This window comes from Podarcis gaigeae (genome assembly GCF_964106915.1).
Source record: "Podarcis gaigeae genome assembly, chromosome: 3".
NCBI classification, from domain to species: domain Eukaryota; kingdom Metazoa; phylum Chordata; class Lepidosauria; order Squamata; family Lacertidae; genus Podarcis; species Podarcis gaigeae.
Window position 1 is genome coordinate 19,455,792 of NC_139680.1, and position 19,923 is coordinate 19,475,714.

The following is a 19,923-nucleotide window of genomic DNA, read 5'->3' on the forward strand; positions in this document are numbered from 1 at the left end:
CCACACTCTTCTTTTTTTGGTCATTGAGGCATCAGGTTACACCAACCTATCCTAGAATTATAGAATCGTAGATTTGGAAGGGACCCTGAGGGTCATCTAGTCCAACCCCCTGCAGTTTAGGAATCCCAACTAAAGCAGCCAAGACAGATGGCCATCCAACCTGTGCCCAAAAACCTCCAAGGAAGGAGATTCCACCACCTTCCAAGAGAGACCATTCCACTGTCAAACACCTCTTATGGTCAGAAAGTTCTTCCTGATGTTTAGTCAAAATGTCCTTTCTTGTAACTTGTATCCACTGTTTTGGGTCTTACCCTCCAGAGCAGAGCAGAAGAAAACAAGCTTGTTCCCTCTTCCAAGTGTCAGCCCTTGAGATAGTTGAACATGGCCATCATATCTCTTCTCAGTCTCCTCTTTCTCATACCAAACATACCCAGCTCCCTCAACCGTTCCTTAGAAGGCTTGGTTTCCAGACCCTTAATCATCTTGGTTGCCTTCCTTCTGCAAAATACAGTCATACCTCGGATTACAGACGCTTCGGATCGCGCGATTTCAGGTTGCGCACCATGCCGAACCGGGAAGTACCAGAACGGGTTACTTCTGGGTTTCAGCGGTTGCGCATACGCACAAGAGCTAAATTGCATTTGCACATGCACAGAAGCACCAAATCACAACCCACACGTGCACAGATGCAGAGCTGCAGGTTGTGGCTGCTGTGGGTTGCGGACGTGCATCCCGCACGGATCACGTTCGCAACCCGAGTGTCCACTGTAGTAAAAATCTGGAGGCCAGCCCTGTAAGAGAAAAGTGGTTTTTGATAATTTCAGGACATTCTGCTCCTGCTTCTCTGCCCCCTAATGCCGATGTTTGTATATATGTCACTCACTGTCTCTCCCATAGACTGCCCTAATAGAGGCCGCTGAGAGCTTCCCATCACCTGGAAAAGAGATAAAGTGAAACGATGCAATAGGGTGAACATTCAGCCAGTCAGCATGTGCATTTTTATCCCAGAGATAAATACTAAGCACTTCCCTTTAGTGTGGCAGGAGAGGAGGAGCAGCAATAGGCAGCTGAGCTTTGGAGTCTGAAATCATAAGTGTGTCCTCCTAAAAGCAGATTGAGTGTGACACATGCATGAAGCACCGTTGTATTAAAGTGACTATAAACTGCCACGCCGTGTCCCTGGAGTCTGGGCAACCTCGATGCCGCAGTGCAGCATCAGGCGGATAACCCTCATTCACTCCGACAGTTATTCCGCTTCTCATAGCCTCACAGCTATGGGAATTGGGAAGGAAATTGTTTTCAGCCACAAGTGGCTGCCATTGTAAACGTCAGATGTGTTTGTGTGAAAGAGGCTAGGCTCTTGTTATTACTGCCTCAGTGATGCATTCATTACGTCCAGGCACAGCTAAAGTACCAACTCAAAAACTGAAAAGAGCATTTTTAACAGCTCCCACCTGAATTCCCAACTCCTTCCCTCTTTCTCTTTCTTTCTCTCTCTCTCCCCCCACCCCACCCCATTGTCTCTGTGTTGCTAAGGAAAGCGGAAGCCAAACCGGTTAACCGAAATCGTTTCAAATGTATCTCATTTCCCTCTGTCAGGGAATAAAAGCACAGATGATCATAGAATCATAGAACTAGGGTTGGAAGCGTCATCTAGTCGAACCCCCTGCAATGCAGGAATCTCAAAAATCATCCATGACAGATGGCCATGATGATTTTTGCTCGTGTTGTTACTGGGCAGGTTATAAGCAATCCTGCTTTCAGTACCCGTCTGTTACTGAAAAAGTTCCAGAGCAGACATTCTGTTTGTTTCCAAAAAGTGCATGTCCCATAGCTTCCTGCTAAGATGCTGTAACTTTTCATACCACAAATGTTTAGGGGGCATTTGTCCAGCTTTCGTTGTGCTGTGGTGTTGTGCCAGATGGCAATAATGCAGCAACAATGGGGAAGCATCGCACAACTAATGAAGAGAAATGAGTGGATGGTTCAGTATAAGTCCACCATTCATACATTCTTACTTATACCTGAAGGAGCTTTTCCACCCCCATCATTCAGCCCGGACACTGAGGTCCAGCTCCGAGGGCCTTCTGGCAGTTCCCTCATTGCAAGAAGTGAGGTTACAGGCAACCAGGTAGAGGGCCTTCTCGGTAGTGACTCCTGCCCTGTGGAACGCCCTCCATCAGATGTCAAGGAAATAAACGAGTATCTGACTTTTAGAAGTCATCTGAAGGTAGCCCTGTTTAGGGAAGTTTTTAATGGTTGATGTTTTATTGTGTTTTTCATATTCTGTTGGGAGCCACCCAGAGTGGCTGCGGAAACCCAACCAAATGGGCTGGGTATAACAACAACAACAACAACAACAACAATAATAATATCAATGACAAATACAGTCAGAAAAAGGACCTTTCTGGAGGGGCCCACTGTGTTCATTACCAAAAAAGGGGGGGAAAGGAAAAAAAATCCTCTTTGGGGAAGGGCTGTACCTCAGTGGTAGAAAACACAGCAATGGGAATGTACACAGTCTGGACCAGGCTCTGCAAAAGGCCCCAAATTTAGTGTCTCCCACTAGACTCTTGCTTGAAAACTTGCAGAGCCACTGGCAGTCAGGGTTGACAATGGCCCAATGATCTGGCATGGTGTGTTCCCTGGAAATTATAGGCTTGGAGTTTATAGGTGTTCAGTTCATTGTGTAATGTCCCATTTTGGAAAAAAAGAAAGAAAGATCTGCTGTATTAAGAAAAGTGAGGCAAATATGAAGGCTTAGCTAATTATCTGAAAGCAACCCTACAAACTAGTATTACGGGATCATCAGCTCCTCCCTGTGACTGTTTAAATCCAGCCTTTGTGGCATTGTGAAATATGCTGCTTTGCTCATTTCAGATCAGATGGGAACGATGCATGAATAAAGGCAGCTAAAATAGCTCCAAATGTACTGCGACTGTCAGATTATCTGTTTCCATCTGCGGCAAACTGCTGTACCAGCAAAAAAATGCCCACTAAGCTATTATGCTTCATTGCTCCAGATATAGCTTCAGTTACTTAAAGGATATTTAATTACTGAGTTTTCAGGAACACCCACACTCTTCTTGGTGCTTCATAGCTGCCCTTCAGCCTTCTGTTTCAAGATTGTATCTGGCCATTGCTGTCCTTGCCTCCTGTGGGCACTTTAACTCCACTTTGCTGCCTGCCTCTCAGTTGCAGCTTGCGTCAAGTCTGTTGACTTCTCAGGACCAGCTGAAGGCTCTTTTATCTGCCTCTACATTTGGAGGAGTCGCCTGAATTTGTTTACCTAACTTGTTTATTTGTAGAAGTATTTCTGTGCCACCATATCATAAAATATCAGGGTGGTGTACAACAATAAAACACAATTAGAAACCATAGAAGTGTAGAGTTAGAAGGGGTACTGGGGAAAATCTCGTCCAAACTCCTGCAATGCAGGAATCTCCACTAGATCATACACGACAGATGACCACCCAACCTCTGCTTAAAATCATCCAAGAAAAGGAGAGTCCACCATCTTTCACATGGGGGTCTGTTCCAGTGTCAAACAGATCTTATTGTTGGAAAGTTCTTCCTGATACAAAAAAATTATGAAGTGACTGGCTAATTGGCATAGAAAGGTCTTCGAGAGATGACTGGAAGTCAAAAGCAAGGATGGCTGCCGAATCTCTGCCAGAAAAGAGTGTTCTTCTGCATGGAACCCATTGTTAGGGTGTTGTCAGCCGCTCCTGGCTGGTTGCCCAGGAAATGATAAAGACAAGGAAAAGTTTCTTACATTCCTTTTCTTAATTCAGACTTTACAGAGAGAGGCTATAGACCCCAGCCTCTTGGCTAATGGTGTTATCTCCACACACCCCTTCCTCATTCGTCATCATCTCCTCTACGGGTGCTAAGTGTCCTTTGCCTTAGAGCTCTTTGCTCTCCTACTTTTAAGGCTTGCCAGGTTCTGGGAGATGGCTTTCTAGTGACAACATATCAGCCAGCTGCTGCTCTGGCTCTGCCTGCTGCTCCTCTCCCATTATTTCCTAACTTTTGCCCTCATCTGTCTCTGTGCTGTGACCTCCCGCAAACAACTGTTGTAAATCTATACTGTCTTCCTCTTCCTCCTCCCTGGAAAGGTCAGGCTAGGGAGGCAGTCTCCACCATTCCTCCTCTGCCCCATCTCTGAAACCCATGATCCTAAATGCCTTGCAAACTTGACCTCTGTAACATGGGGGGAAATTCTTCATCCTGTTCATTTGTTGCTTTTTACATAGGAAGATCCCCTATGTCAGCCCATTGGTCCATCTAATTCAGTATTTTCAACACTTATTGGCGTTGGTGTTCCAAGTTTTCTGGTAGGAGACACTTCAAATCTTACCCAGAGATGGAGGGGATGGAACTTAGGACCAGTGCTGAATTACCCAACGGGCAGACTAAGCATGCGCTTAGGGGCCCCTGGAAGTCATCCAGAAGGAAATGTAGTCCTTGGGTTGCAAAAAGTTCCCCACTTCTGTTCCAGGGCCGGGCCCTTCAGTGTTAAGGGGGCCAAGCATGGAGATGAGTGTAGCACAATTCAGGGGCTGGCTCATCCTGAGCATGCGAGAGGAAGACACACTGCGCTGGGCTCTACGCTCTGCATCCTCCTGATTGGATTTACACTAAAATCCTATAAGTCCTCCTCCTTTATCACCACCATCATCTTGTTGTTCACAGGCCAGTCCCTAGTCTAGGTACCTGACAATCGAGTTTAAAAACACACCTCGTAGAAAGCAGCTTTGAATGCCTAACGGTGCTCTCATAGATATATTTCTGAAAAGGTTTATTGCAGTTCCAAAGCTTGTCCCACTGCTTATTTTTGTTCTATTCTAGTGTCCTTTTGATTAACTGTAGGGTCTTCAGAAAATTATACCCACCAGAATACGCCCCCACTTCCTTTAGCAAATTCCAGGATGTACAACCTACACATAATGCCTTCTCCATATAGTGAGAAGTGTGTTGACCTTTGAAAAGTCTATTTTGGGAGCTTTCTATATTCTTCATACATTTGTAGCTGCAGTCTAGCAACTGCTAGCTTATGCAAATAAAAAACAATAAAAAATCAACCCATAATAATACATGCCCTTTTCAGTATTATGCCTAGATAAACTCTTGCCAAATAATCCTGCTATTTGCTTTTGCTTTGAGACTATTTATTTCCACAGCGATTCCACCAAATCTCTTTTTGCTTCCAGCGATCATCTGCATTTGTATCTTTGTTAGTCATGCTCTACCACGTAATAATTTTGCTTGCTTGTTTTTCCATTTTCCGTCTTCTGTATTTCGACTGGGGTTGTTATGTCCCCTGCCAGTTTCCACCTAGTTTAGAAGAAACAGGAAAAGCTTCCTGACAGATTGCTCTGTGAACTTCACATACTTAGCAACTCAAAGAAAAGAAATGGGATGTGTTATCTGAGGTTCACCGAGCTCAAGTTCCATTGGTAAAAATAAGCCAAGTGACTTATAAACTTGGGCCACATAATATTTGGGCAGCCCATAGAGTATCTGATTCTTGTTTTGTTTTAGAAACAGCAACCTTTAGAAATGTTTAAAAATTGATGGTTTTATCAGAAAATGAGACTAAAGAGAAACAATATTTCCTTAAGATAATAATAATAATTTATCATTTATACCCCATGCATTTGGCTGGGTTTCCCCAGCCGCTCTGGGCGGCTTCCAACAGAATATTAAAAACACAATAAAATATAAAACATTAAAAACTTCCCTAAACAGGTGTCTTCTAAAAGTCAGATAGTTGTTTATTTCCTTGACATCTGATGGGAGGGCTTTCCACAGGGTGGGTGCCACTACTGAGAAGGCCATCTGCTTGGTTCCCTGTAACCTCACTTCTCACAGGGAAGGAACCGCAAGGAGGCCCTTGGAGCTGGACCTCAGTGTCCTGGCTGAACGATGTGGGTGGAGATGCTCCTGAAGCTGAAGATAGTAACTGATGGGGCATCATTTCATGTCTAGTAAACTAGGTTTTGCATGATTTTGTAGGGCTTGAAAAACCTCTCAAGCCCATTTGCTTAACATTGACAGGAGGACAAAAAATGAAATAAATAACAGCACTCACACTATCTTCGGTTCTCTCCATAATGATGGCCCATCTCTGGTTATGTGTGTTGAGTTTCCATCCTCTGCTGTCAGCTCATGATGACCCAAGATTCCCTTTAGAATTTCCTGTGATTCAGGAGGCTGACTCAAGAGCAGCAAGCCACATATCTGTTGTTGTTAAAAGCAATAATCAATGCAGAGATTGCATTGGCCTTCAGCAACATTTGACACCTGCTCCCCACAGCTGTCACACTGCCTTCCCAAAGCCGAGGAAGTGAGGTGCTGGACTTTGGGAAGGAGGCGTGTGGACTCTGACAGAGTCCTAGGATCCTTCCTTCTCCTTCTCAAACCTAGTTAGCACATTCCTGGTTTTGGGAAGGCAGCACGATAGCTGGGGGCGGGATGTCAAATGTTTGTCTCATTTTGCTACCACCACCAGCCCATGCGTGCAACAAGGCAATGTGCAGCTTGCGGGTTCTGGGTCAAAGTACTCTTGTGGACCACTTAGGCTGCCCTGACTTAGGTAATGACCCTCTTTAGAGGGAAATAGGTATACCTTCACTTCCTTCAGAAGGTTGTCAGCCAGCCTATCTAATTTGCTGGGTCTGGGCTTCTGCTCTAAAGACCTGCCCTGATGTCTCCAACAGGAGACACCAGGGCTGTCTCCAACTGTCTCCAACTAGACTATGATTGCACAAACAACCCTCAGCCATAATTCACATTTTCAGTACAGATTTCACACTGTCAGTGATTTCCTATGTGGGTAAACAATATTTACATTTGTTAATGGAATGCTGTCAGCAAGACTACAGGAGATGAGGGCAACTGGAACATCAGACTCTTGAACTGAATTATCATGCTCTGAGTGTTTTAGATGGCGCACTCTTTCTTTCTGATTAATTTATATGTGTTTTCCAAGCGCCGTGCTTCCTTCAGGGATTATGTTCTCCTTGCACTTTTTGGATAAAGCAATTTTCGTGACAACAGCTTGAGTTATTGTCATGGAAGGGAGGGGATTATGAGCTTCCATTACACAAGACGTGGTTTTATTCTGAAAGTTCAGGAGACTATTTGCAATCAGAATGACCACCAAAACATTCAGTTTCCATTAAACAAGAATATCTTCATCCTCATCAAAGCAGAATTTTAATGATTCAGTTCTTTGTCATGGAAAAGGATTATAAATAGCCCCTTAAGGTTTAGCCTGGCAGAATTAACAGTGTACATTGATTAAACATTCTCCTTTGAAACTAATGGTCCTTAAGTAGTACTTGCATTTTAGTTTAAAGTATGTTTAAATTACACTAATAGAATGATTTCAGTGGTCCAGTCCCAGCCTCTAAAGCAACAACAGGCTTTGTAAAGCACGTTTGAAGCACATTCATTCCCTCAAAGAATTCTGGGTACTGTAGTTTGTGAAGAGTTGCTGGGAATTGTAACTCTATGAGGGGTACCCACTTTAAGGATTGGAACTAGGGCTGGGTGATATATTGAAATATTGTTCAAAACCAGTTTGAAGTCCACCTCATGATATCAGTTTCATAATTTTTGACCTGGAAATATATCATGAATAATGATGTGTGTGTGTGTGTTATGCAAAAATCACATGGGGAAAAACGTGAAGCCAGCCAAGGCCTCTACATAGCTTCATCCTCATTTCAGACATCATTTCACAATATTTAGCTGGTGATATATCACAATGTTGCAGACCAGATATCACCCAATCCTAATTGGAACATGCTATGGCAAATAGGGCATGTCGTTTTAGGAGGCATTAAGCACTGCACATTCTGTGGCCCATGGCTTTCAGCACTGAATCCCAACCCTCTGAAAATCAGTGACCATCACAAAAGACTTGAGCCATTTGAAGCATCTTGCTTACAACAAATAGGTTCTAAGCAAGAATTCACAATGCCAGTCAGTAGCGGCCACCTGGTATACCATTCAAGGAGTCGATTGCTTTTTATGTAAAAGATTGCACCACCACAGTTAATTAGTCGGGTTGGTATTTTCAAACAAGACTTTTGTGGTTTTTTGACATAACAACTGCACTCAGTTCAAGGGGCTGCAAAGGAAGGTTTGAACAATACTGTATACATAAGCATCTAATCCATTTTGGGGGCAGGCGAGATGAGCATAATTATTATCACTACTGCAGGAAAGCGTTTCACATCCTGAGATAAAGGTTGAGTTTTATCTCTGTTGGAAGTGATCAGGGAACTGGAAGAGATACAAAGCTGTGAAAGGTAAATTCACGAGTATTCAAAGTGCCTGACAAAAGGCATTGCACTGTCTACAAAAAGCTGTCTGTTTACTGTGGCGATCACACAGGGTCCCCGGATATTTCACCGTCTATGGATCCCTGTGCCACCACTTTATTTCTCACTGCCACCACCCAGGCCCTACCTGGTACAATACTGAGTCCAGTCAGGGTTAAATTGGAACATAAACTTCTGTATTTATTGCAGTTTAGCAAGCGTGTGGTTTCATAAGCAGTATCGGTCCATTACAATCATGGGGTGCCTATCCAGACCTATAACTTCCGCTACCTGCTCTCCATCACTAAACCACCTCTCAGATATTTACTTGTCTTCCTAGCCCCTAACTGTTCCTGACTCAGCTTATTTCGCTACACTAACTCAACCTACCTACAGACTCTATCCAAATTCACTCCCACTCCAACCAACCAACCAGCTTCCACCGAACTCCTCCTTCCATCCCTCCCAGAGCTGGTTTTATAGTCCCTCTGACTCCACCCCCTGGGTTCTGATTGGGTAACTTGTTTAACTATTTCACCTCCAGCACTCTCATATGTTAATGTCACACTTATATCAAAGAAGATAAAATCTAAAACAGCATCACGAATATGAACAGTTATAACTTAGGGTGGCCCTCAGCAACATTTGATGCCCCCAGCCCCAGCCCTCACACTGCATTCCCAAAGTTAGGGACGGAGGCCCTGGGCTTTGGGAAGGAGGTGTGAGGGCCCTGGCAGGGTCCTCGAGTCCTCCAGTCTCCTTTCACAAAGCCTTGTTAGTGCTTTCCTCCTTTAGTCAGCATTTTTGAAAGGCAGCATGGGGTGTGTGTCAAATTTTGGCCTCACTCCCCCCTCCCAGCCCCTTTTTAGGGTGGGTTGTTAATTTCCCCCATGTATTAAACAAGAATGTCAAGGAGTGAGAACAGTCCCATAAAAAAAAAAAAATCTTGCTGCACCCTGTTTACATCTAACCCTTCTGGGGCTCAATGATAAGGTCTTTATAACTTCCACTGAAGAGAACGAATTTACCCTCATATACTTGTGGTTTTTTTAATGGCTCAGTCTATCTACTCTATTGTAACAGCTACCAGTGCCCACGATCAGGAACTCTTGCCATATACAAAATCCCATGGGAACTGAGGTGATGTTGGGTAGAAATCTCAATACACTCATGGCCAAGGCTTTGTTTTTAGAACAGTGTTTTTCTTACTGGATTCTACATTTCAGAATTATCTGGGTAATTGGCCTTAAAAAAAAAAAGGATACTAGCTTCCGAATCAAATCAGATGTTCTTAAAGTCTATCTTGGCAAGACAAAAGGCTTAAAACCAAACAAATCAAGGGGGGTGGGGACAATTCCCTGGTTCAAAGGAGATTTAAAACAACATGCTAGAACAGGAGCCTTAATGGAACAGGAGATGAGAGGTTCTTATTTGACTAATAATTAGTCAAATAAACATAAGATAGTTTATTATACTCTCACACAAATTCCCTCTAGAATTCTCTGTGGGGTTTTTGAAGGGGGGGCTGAGTCAAGAGCAGCAAACCATATATTTGTTGTGGGGGGGAGGTTAAGCAAAAATAGTGACATCAATGCAGAGATCCATTAGGCATTAATCCCTATTTGATGTGGGTAGTTTTAATTTTGTTGTGTTTTAGGAAAAACACAAGATAAGCCTCTGGGACCAAGGCCATCCCAGAAAGCCGGGAAAAGTCAAAGGAGTCTTAAAGCACCATCTGGAGAGGCTGTCATGAGCTTTCTTCCAAAGACAAAAAAAAGCCAGGGCAAGTGAGCAGCAGCCACAGTCCACTTGGCGTTGCCAGAGGAAGTTCTTCGCTTCAGTTGCATTCAGAAGAGACAGCTGTTTTTTTAACCAGGACTCAAGCTATCCCACTGTCTTCTTAAAAAAGAACAAGAACCAAAAAAAAAAAAACTTTTTAAAAAAGTAAGTGAAAATATTATGGGGGAAAGTTGAGGAGCGTGTGCTCAGCTCCTCAGATGCCTAAGCCATTAGAGATGATCTAATGCAGGGCAAGGGATGCGGGTGGCGCTGTGGGTTAAACCACAGAGTCTAGGACTTGCCGATCAGAAGGTCGGCAGTTCGAATCCCTGCGATGGGGAGAACTCCCGTTGCTCGGTCCCTGCTCCTGCCAACCTAGCAGTTTGAAAGCACATCAAAGTGCAAGTAGATAAATAGGTATCACTTTGGCAGGAAGGTAATGGTGTTTCCGTGCGTTGCTCTGGTTTGCCAGAAGCGGCTTAGTCATGCTGGCCACATGACTCGGAAGCAGTACGCCGGCTCCCTCAGCCAATAAAGCGAGATGAGTGCCGCAACCCCAGAGTTGGTCAGGACTGGACCTAATGGTCAGGGGTCCCTTTACCTAATGCAGTGCAAAGGGTTGCAGAAAGAAGGAAAAATTGTTTGTGTGCCCTTTTCTCATGCAGAATCCCAGGATCCCAGTCCTGGTGTATATACAGTGGTACCTCGGGTTACATACGCTTCAGGTTACAGACTCCACTAACCCAGAAATAGTACCTCGGGTTAAGAACTTTGCTTCAGAATGAGAACAGAAATTGTGCTTCGGCGGAGTGGCAGCAGTGGAAGGCCCCATTATCTAAAGTGGTGCTTCAGGTTAAGAACAGTTTCAGGTTAAGAACGGACCTCCGGAATGAATTAAGTACTTAACCTGAGGTACCACTGTATTGCTCCAGATGAATGATAATTTTACAACTGATAACTATGTAAACAGCAATTGGATTTTGAATTGCCAAAAATCTCAGCCCTGTTTTGATATTGGATGTTTATCTTTGCTTTGGTTGTTTTTTTAAACCTTGTGAAAGGTTTTTAATAGATGCTGGCACAATAAGACATCTAAAGTTGAATAAACCAGTATTCAAGGGTTGATTATAGACCTGTACTCACTCTTGCATGCTAGCAATATTGAATATGAACCTATGTTATGGAAACCTCTGTGTCCTAAACAGAGTCCGTTTAAAAGCAGATTAGGCTTAAGAGAAGCAGATATCATGTTCCATTTCAGTCATGGTGAACCACTAAATTCCACTGGCTACCACTCTGGTTATATTCTATGCTGGTTATATTCTATTCTGTAACAATGTGGGAAGCTAAATTACATATTTTTATGTGAAGAGATGTTAGTGAAATGAAGCTCTTATTCAGAACGCAAACCAGGAACAAAAATCATCATGTATGTAACACCTGTGAAGTAAGCAACAAATGTTGGAAATGTAAAGAAAAAGAAGGTACCTTTTTTCATATGTGGTGGGAATGTAAGAAGGTAAAATGCTTTTGGGAAATGATTTATAATGAATTGAAGAAAATGTTGAAATATACATTTCTTAAGAAACCAGAAGCATTTTTACTAGGCATTACAGGTAATGAGATAAATAAGAAAGAAAAGAAGTTATTTTTATATGCAGTGACAGCAGCAAGAATATTGATGACCCAGAAATGGAAACAGGAGGAATTACCTGCGATAGAAGAATGGAGAACTAAAATGATGGACTATGCAGAATTGGACAGAGTGACATGAAGGATCCGGAATCGGCGAGATCAAAGATTTACAGAAGATTGGGAAAAGTTTATCCAATATATGCAAAAACTGAGTGATAATAAAATTACGTTCGTAAGCTTTAAGGAAGCTCTGTGAGGGGAAAGGGTTAAAAGGGCAGAAATGTGTAAAAAGTAACAATAGGAAGGAATGGCAGACAAATTGAGGGAAGTCAAAAAAGAGAAGTAAGATGTAATTAAGATGTATGGAATGTATAAATTTGCTTTTGTATTTGAAAACTAATAAAAATTATATATATATATATATATATATATATATATATATATATATATATCATCATGGTTCCATACCTGGAAAGAAAGAGAATGGAAGGCAAGCTGCCTTGAGACCAGGAGATTGCCAGTAGACAGCCATACCGGCTGCAGTGTGACGATAGCCTTACATTTTTATGCATATAGGAAGATATAAGGATACCAGTTGTTATCATACTAGAACTGGGGAATTTGAAGTTCTATCCTGACTCAGCTCTGAAGCTCACTGGATGATCTTGGGCCAGTCATGACCTTTCAGCCTAACTTACCTCACAAGTCTGTTGTGAAGACAAAATCGAGGTGGGTGGAACTGTATATTTCAGCTTCTTGGAGGAAAGATGGATACATAAATGTAATAAGTTTGATGATGAGAAAGGAACCTTTTTCTACAGCCAGACCATAATTTGAACCAGGGCATCCTCTTCTGAGTGCACCAAGTCTTTTCATCTCCACAATCAGAGGCCAGAATGAACCATTTCCCCTTCCTTTATACCTGATGAATAAATGGTTGGGATTCCAGGTCAAAAATCTTCAAGAAGTCCTGGCAGGCTTGAGGCCTGGAGCCTTTCTGTTTAGGCTGAAGGCAATTCACTGGTAATATATGATGACCCACATTTCCCTGGCTTTGGTGCATGCCTGGGAATGCAAATTTGCTAACGGAGATTGTTGAGCAGATGTCAATAGATGGCTCAGCAGGGCATAAATTTTAGAAGGAAGCCTTGGCCGCCCACTTACTGTGTGAGAAATAGCCTTATTTCTGCTACTTCTCCCCCTACAGCTAACTGGCAAAAAAGCCCCTACCCATTAGCAATGACCATCAGCTAATGTATCATCTCCTTAGAAGAACACCAAGCAAATTACTGGCTTTTTTTTTCATTCCCAAGGAGACAGGAATGATGTAGTGTTGATTCTCCAGGCAGAAGTTTATACATTTTCTGCAAAATGAAATGGAAGAGGGTGGGGTGGCTGACAGATCTTTGCAGTGTAATCTTGCACTGACAATATGGCTTCCTGTTAATAAGCCTATAAATAAAGCTTCTCATCTTCCCAACCCCTCCGCAAATTTTCATACTTGCTTGCATTTCATACTCTTATCAGGGCAGATCTAAATTGCTGTTCACTAATGATGTGCAGTAATTAAATCCAGCTATCCGGAGCTGGCCTGTGTAGATTGCAAACATCCCCCAAACAGTTGAAATTTGGAGAAGCAGCTGCCATGGAGACACAACAAAATCATTCCCTGGAGTTTCCCCCCACCTACCCACCCAAAGGTTGTTTAAATTAAACTCCATAACTACTTTCTAGATTACAATTAGCTCACAGACTCGCCATACTCTTCCTTGTGGTTACATTCCACTGAGGTCAATTCCTGGCAAAGTTTACAATTTAAATAAAGGCCAGTGTTGTCGTAAGGTAAGGTACCCTAGAACTGGTCTTTATACTGGTTAAAGGTAAAGGAAAAGGGACCCCTGACCATTAGGTCCAGTCGTGACTGACTCTGGGGTTGCGGCGCTCATCTCGCTTTATTGGCTGAGGGAGCTGGCATACAGCTTCTGGGTCATGTGCCCAGAGCAGCGCACGGAAACGCAATTTACCTTCCTGCCAGAGCGGTACATATTTATCTACTTGCACTTTGACGTGCTTTCGAACTGCTAGGTTGGCAGGAGCAGTGACCGAGCAACGGGAGCTCACCCCATCGCGGGGATTCGAACCGCTGACCTTCTGATCGGCAAGTCCTAGGCTCTGTGGTTTAACCCACAGTGCCACCCGCGTCCCTTATACTGGTTACTTGTTAATAAATTCACCTCCCAAACCCTCCAAGCACACCTATTTTCCAGGGACAGCCCTGGATTTACAGAAGCCATTTCAGTTTAATCTCAGAATGTCCAGCTTTTCCTTCGGACTTTTCCTCTGTTTTCATCAGAGAAATGTCGGAGGGTAGGACCTCAATGTGGCAGTAAGAGAGGCAACCACAAATGCATATATTTATTTTTATTCATTTGTTGGTCTTGCATTTATACCCCGCCTTTCTTCTGTCATTTGCACATCATGGCTTCCTCTCTCTCCTCCCCCCGTGTACCCCACACTCCTAAAATTAGTTCAATAGGGATTGGAATAGCCCTCAGAACAGCCTGTGGGGAGACAGTCCTATTCTATGGGGACAGCCCTATTTACAGTAATCAGGTGGCAACAATATTCCAAAGACAGATGCAACCAACTGAGTTCCTGTTAAATATGCATGCTTGCAAATGCCTGTATGCCATGTGGTTATTGGTCTAGAGGGTCTTGCAAACCCTTATTTGCTAACCCTGAGGCTATTTTGCTATAGCAACATCCCCAAGTCCCTGATTGCCTTTGCTTATATTGATGACCGCCATGATTGATGAAATAAGGCTGTCCCAGTTACGATAGGGCTGTCATACGTCCCGTCGTATGGCAAGAAGGGAAATTTTTTAAAAAAATTAAAAATGCTTTGAAATTTCTTTGACATGCCCCCTCCTCAAAAAAGCTCAACTTTTGGGAATATGGCAAACCTTTTTTTTTTTGTTTTTAAATATATATATTTTATTAGATTTTCTTCCAACCATACAAACGTGAAAATCACCATAACAGGCAGACAAGAGTAACAAACACACACAAACAACTATATGCCAAAACAATTTCAAATCCAAAAATACGGATTCTCCGAATCCCGTGACTTCCCTCCTCCCACCCCTGGTTCCTTAATTTTTCTTTTCAACTGCATATCGTTACTATTCCCCCAAAAAATTCATCCAAGTTTTCCTATTACGTCTCTAAAATTACAAGTGTTCTTTAAATCCTGCCAATGTGTTAACTTGTTTACAACACTTTTGCATATGTACAAGAAACATTTCCCATTCCTTTCTGAATTTCTTGTCGTCTTGATTCCTGAGTTTTCCAGTCAATTTTGCCATTTTGGCGTATTCCATGAACCAGTTAAGTTATGATGCTTCTTCCCATTAGGAACCCTAAGTTGTGATACTTCTTCCCAGCCAGTGGCGGAGGAACGGCGTGCGGTGGGTGCGGTCCACCCCAGGTGTCATCCCTGAGGGGGGTGACATCACACCGCTGCCCCCCTGGGACGCTCACCACTTGCCGCTGGCAGTGCCCCCGCGAGTGGCTAGCCCCGCCCCCAAGTGCACAGCTCCAGGTGCCAGAGCAGCTAGCTCCGACTCTGTTCCCAGACTACCTTTGGGCAATTCAAAGCTGACCCTTTCCTTTCATTAAACAGTTTTGCTCCTTGACAAGTGCAAGGAAACATTGAAATTGCCTTCCTGAAAAGTTACTGGTTTGTGGAAGGGGGCCTCTCATGGGCTGGAGGTGGCATCAGCATAAGATGCAAATCACATATTTGATAGTCTAGGACATGGGTAGGCAAACTAAGGTCCAGGGGCTGGATCTGGCCCAATCGCCTTCTAAATCTGGCCCGTGGATGGTCCGGGAATCAGCATGTTTTTACATGAGTAGAACGTGTCCTTTGATTTGAAATGCGTCTCTGGGTTATTTGTGGGGCATAGGAATTCGTTCATATTTTTTTCCAAAATATAGTCCGGCCCCCCACAAGGTCTGAGGGACAGTGGACCGGCCCCCTGCTGAAAAAGTTTGCTGACCCTGGTCTAGGAGCTGCTCACTGAAACTGATTTTGAATGCTTCCAGGTGCATATACCTAGCTACAAACCAGGGTTTGCATATCACAATTTTGCAAACTAACTCCCACCTAATCTTCTTCACTGCTGCATTGCTGTACCATCTTATTTCACTTTGGCTAATCACTGTCCAGTTATACACACATACCCCATAATACAAATTAGAATACACATGACACCCATATGCACTGAAAATTTGTTGTTGTTTTTCGCAACTATACATTGAAGCAGCAATGGGACATTCTGTTCCCTCTACTGACTTGATTAGCAATATCATAAGGTGATGGTAAACATAAGTTGTTTCTTTGTCTGCAGTCCATCTGACTGGGTTGCCCCAGACACTCTGGGTGGCTTCCAACACAGTAAGACGGTAAGACAGTTATGTCTTCTTTTTGGTTAATACCAGCAGGGTGCTGCTCCAGTTCAGATGTCTGATGCCAACCTCCATTAGCAAACATTCCAAGCTGAACAATTATTTTTGTAAACCTGTTTGGGGTGGGGAACAGGGAGACGCAGGTCTGATTCTGAATCTAGTTTGCTGGCATTTGTAACAGTGCTGTAACACCAGGAGCCCTTTCCATTCCAGACTGTTGTTTAACCCCCTTTTCGCCACGGACAGTATGAGCAGTTATTAGTGTTACAAGAGCTCCACCTGCATTCGGTGACAGGGACAACGAAAAGCTTTATGAAACAGGCGAGGATTTCCACAGCCAAAATGCATGCATCCACTCTAGGATTTGTGGCTTGAGATGATAACTAGGAAGATGGGAAGGGCCTCTGTACCAAGTCAGGACATTTTGCTCAGCTGGCCTTGTTTTGCATATTTTGATTAGAAATTGCTCTCCTAAGCAGGGAGCTTTCACAGCACCTACCAAGTACAGATGCCAGAGATGTTTTCATGTTTGCTTTTATTAAAGGTAAAGGACCCCTGACAGTTAAGCCCAGTCACAGAAAACTCTGGGGTTGCAGCGTTCATCTCGCTTTATGGGGCAAGGGAGCCGGCATTTGACCACAGACAGTTTTTCCAGGTCATGTGGCCAGCATGTCTAAGCCACTTCTGGCATAACAGAACACCAAAACCAGAGCAGCCCACGGAAACGCCATTTACCTTCCTGCCGGAGCGGTACCTATTTATCTACTTGCACTTTTTTGGGGTGCTTTCGAACTGCTAGGTTGACAGGAGCTGGGACTGAGCAATGGGAGCTCACCCCATTGCGGGGATTTGAACTGCCGACCTTCTGATCGGCAAGCCCAAAAGGCTCAGGGGTTTAGACCACAGCGCCACCCGAGTCCTTTGCTTTTATTGGCATTTCTAATTACTATTTTTTGTGACACAGGTGGCGCTGTGGGTTAAAGCCTCAGCGCCTAGGACTTGCCGATCGAAAGGTCGTCGGTTCGAATCCCTGCGGCGGGGTGCGCTCCCGCTGCTTGGTCCCAGCGCCTGCCAACCTAGCAGTTCGAAAGCACCTCCGGGTGCAAGTAGATAAATAGGGACCGCTTACTAGCGGGAAGGTAAACGGCGTTTCCGTGTGCAGCTCTGGCTCGCCAGAGCAGCGATGTCACGCTGGCCACGTGACCCGGAAGTGTCTCCGGACAGCGCTGGCCCCCGGCCTCTTGAGTGAGATGGGCGCACAACCCCAGAGTCTGGCAAGACTGGCCCATACGGGCAGGGGTACCTTTACCTTTACCTAATTACTATTTAGGTTGTTGTTTGCAAGCCACTTAGAGGTTTGTTTGTTTTTCATTGACTAAGCAGTACATACCTTTTGCCAAACAACAAAAATAAAATAAGTGTAAAGTAAGGAGGGGAGAAGACAAGCTATGCCAGAGTTCAGCGAAACTTAGTGTGATCAGTGTGAATTGGCTTCTTTTAGATGAGAAAGGAGACACATGAAAGTGCTTAGTTCGCCCAATTTTCCAGACTGACAAAAAGGCAGCGCTATAATTTAAAGGTCTATAAAGCTTAGAAGCTTGCACATTCATTAGAGGAGCGTGTAATTTAAATAGTCAAGTCCTAACATTTTCTGGGAACAATACATCAAATTGCTCTCTGCGAGAAAAAGTTGCAAGAGCCTACCATCTTTTGCAAGCAGTTTCATGTCTGTTTACCTAGGAGCAAGTCCCATTGAACTCATGGGGCTTACATCTGAGTAGACATGGATAGGTTTGCCTTGTGTGTGCTTTTAAAATAGATCAAATTTACAATAAATTTTTAAATATAACACTATTCGATAAAAAAATTGAAAATAATAATCTACTGCGGATCTATAAGAAACGGTAGCCAGTTTTCCTTCCTTGCTGTTATATTCTTGTTCAGCATGACAGAATCTATAAGAAATGGCTACTATTATCTCAGAGGCATAACTTTTGTCAAAAAATTGTTGTGCGGAGTTATGACAATAATTCAATTTCTATTTAATTTCCAGGAACTGGGAGTTAGAAGCAGTGCTTCTTTTCTGGGGGTAAACAGGGGTACACATACCCCAAAATATTTTGTGAATCTAAGTTTGGCCTCATTGAGGGACAGTATTTCAATATGAGTAGGAAAATGAGAGTACCCCTAAATATATATTTTTAGAAAAAAGCACTGGTTAGAAGAATGCTTGTCACACCCACTATTCAGAATCTTCCACCTGAGGCAGCTGCCTTACTATACCTAATGATAGGGATTGCCCTCTTCAAAATATCCCCCAAATACCCTATGGGAATAGTGATTTGCCAGGGACAATAGCCAGAAAAAATAAATACGAATAGCCAAAGTATTTCATGGAACCTCTTCTGTTTACTACAATGTTTGGTTCCTCCATTCTTGACCATGAAGAAGAAAATATCCCCAATCCTTTAAAAAGTACTTATTTCCCATCCTTAGATCACCCAAGGACACCAGAGAGGGTGGAGTAAGACAACTGCTCCCATGTTTTCTCATGACACTTTCCCCCCTGAAGCTTCTGCTATTGGCCATTTTCGGAAATCAGGTTGAGAACTGGAAGGATCCTAGCTCATGCCATCACTCATACTCCCCATCCTTGTGTTGAAGTGTCAGGCATACCATGAGATGGCTCTGGGCCCACAAAAGATTTCACCCAGGAGGTGATAGTATGCTTCTTTGATACCAGACTCCAAAGGCTGACGTCTTTCCATTCCACTGTCCGCCTGAAACTACATTTCTTCATCTGCCCCCAGATTCCTGCTGCCAACTCTAGTTTATTTGGGAGGCCTGGCAGCAAAGATATCAAAAGCTATCCAAACATTCTCTCAGAATGCCAGTCTGGTGTTACTGGCACCAGTCCTCCGAGATCTTCTTCCACCAACAACTTGCTTATAATTCAAAGTGTTTCCTGCTAATACTTGGGCAATGTCTGCATTGCTGGAGTCCTGCTGGCCTGGTATGGGAGGAAGGTAGAGTTCACTCTTTAAATCAGGAATAGATTGAAAAGTTTGATCTAAGAAAAACACGTAGATCTATAGTAGATTAAGGTCTGGTTAAGTACAAGTCCCCCCCCCCCCCCTTTGTAACATACAGTGGTACCTTGGGTTACAGACACTTCAGGTTACAGACTCCGCTAACTCCGCTAACTCCGCTAATAGTACATTGGGTTAAGAACTTTGCTTCAGGATGAGAACAGAAATCGTGCGGCGGCGTGGTGGCAATGGGCGGCCCCATTAGCTAAAGTGGTACCTCGGGTTAAGAACTGTTAAGTTGTGGGTGAACATATCAGACGACACAGCGATTCTTCAAACAGCTCTTGTTTATTCACAGGCCAGGACAGAACTGAACTGATGGGTTCAGTCAGCCTGCTTATATAGAGCTCCAGTACAATGTAACTGTAACAATTTTCTAAAACTATCCAATCACTGAATGTTACTTTCGATCCCTTATTTGCATAACTATCTACAGTATCCCCCTGCTGGCCCAGGGTGAGAACTTCAGTACATAACAAGAACAGTTTCAGGTTAAGAACAGACCTCCAGAACTAATTAAGTTCTTAACCTGAGGTACCACTGTATCTTTGTTGTTGTTCTGTTTTCTACATGGGTACTATTTCTTGTTTCTTCTTCTTCTTATTTGTGTCTTCTCT

At 43.5% G+C, this 19,923-nt stretch overlaps 1 long non-coding RNA gene across 1 annotated transcript in view; it reads left to right on the plus strand.

Annotated features, from left to right (window-relative positions):
* LOC310840774 overlaps positions 1 to 19,923 on the plus strand; it is an 80,629-nt gene that overhangs the window by 50,763 nt on the left and 9,943 nt on the right. The window lies entirely within an intron of this gene.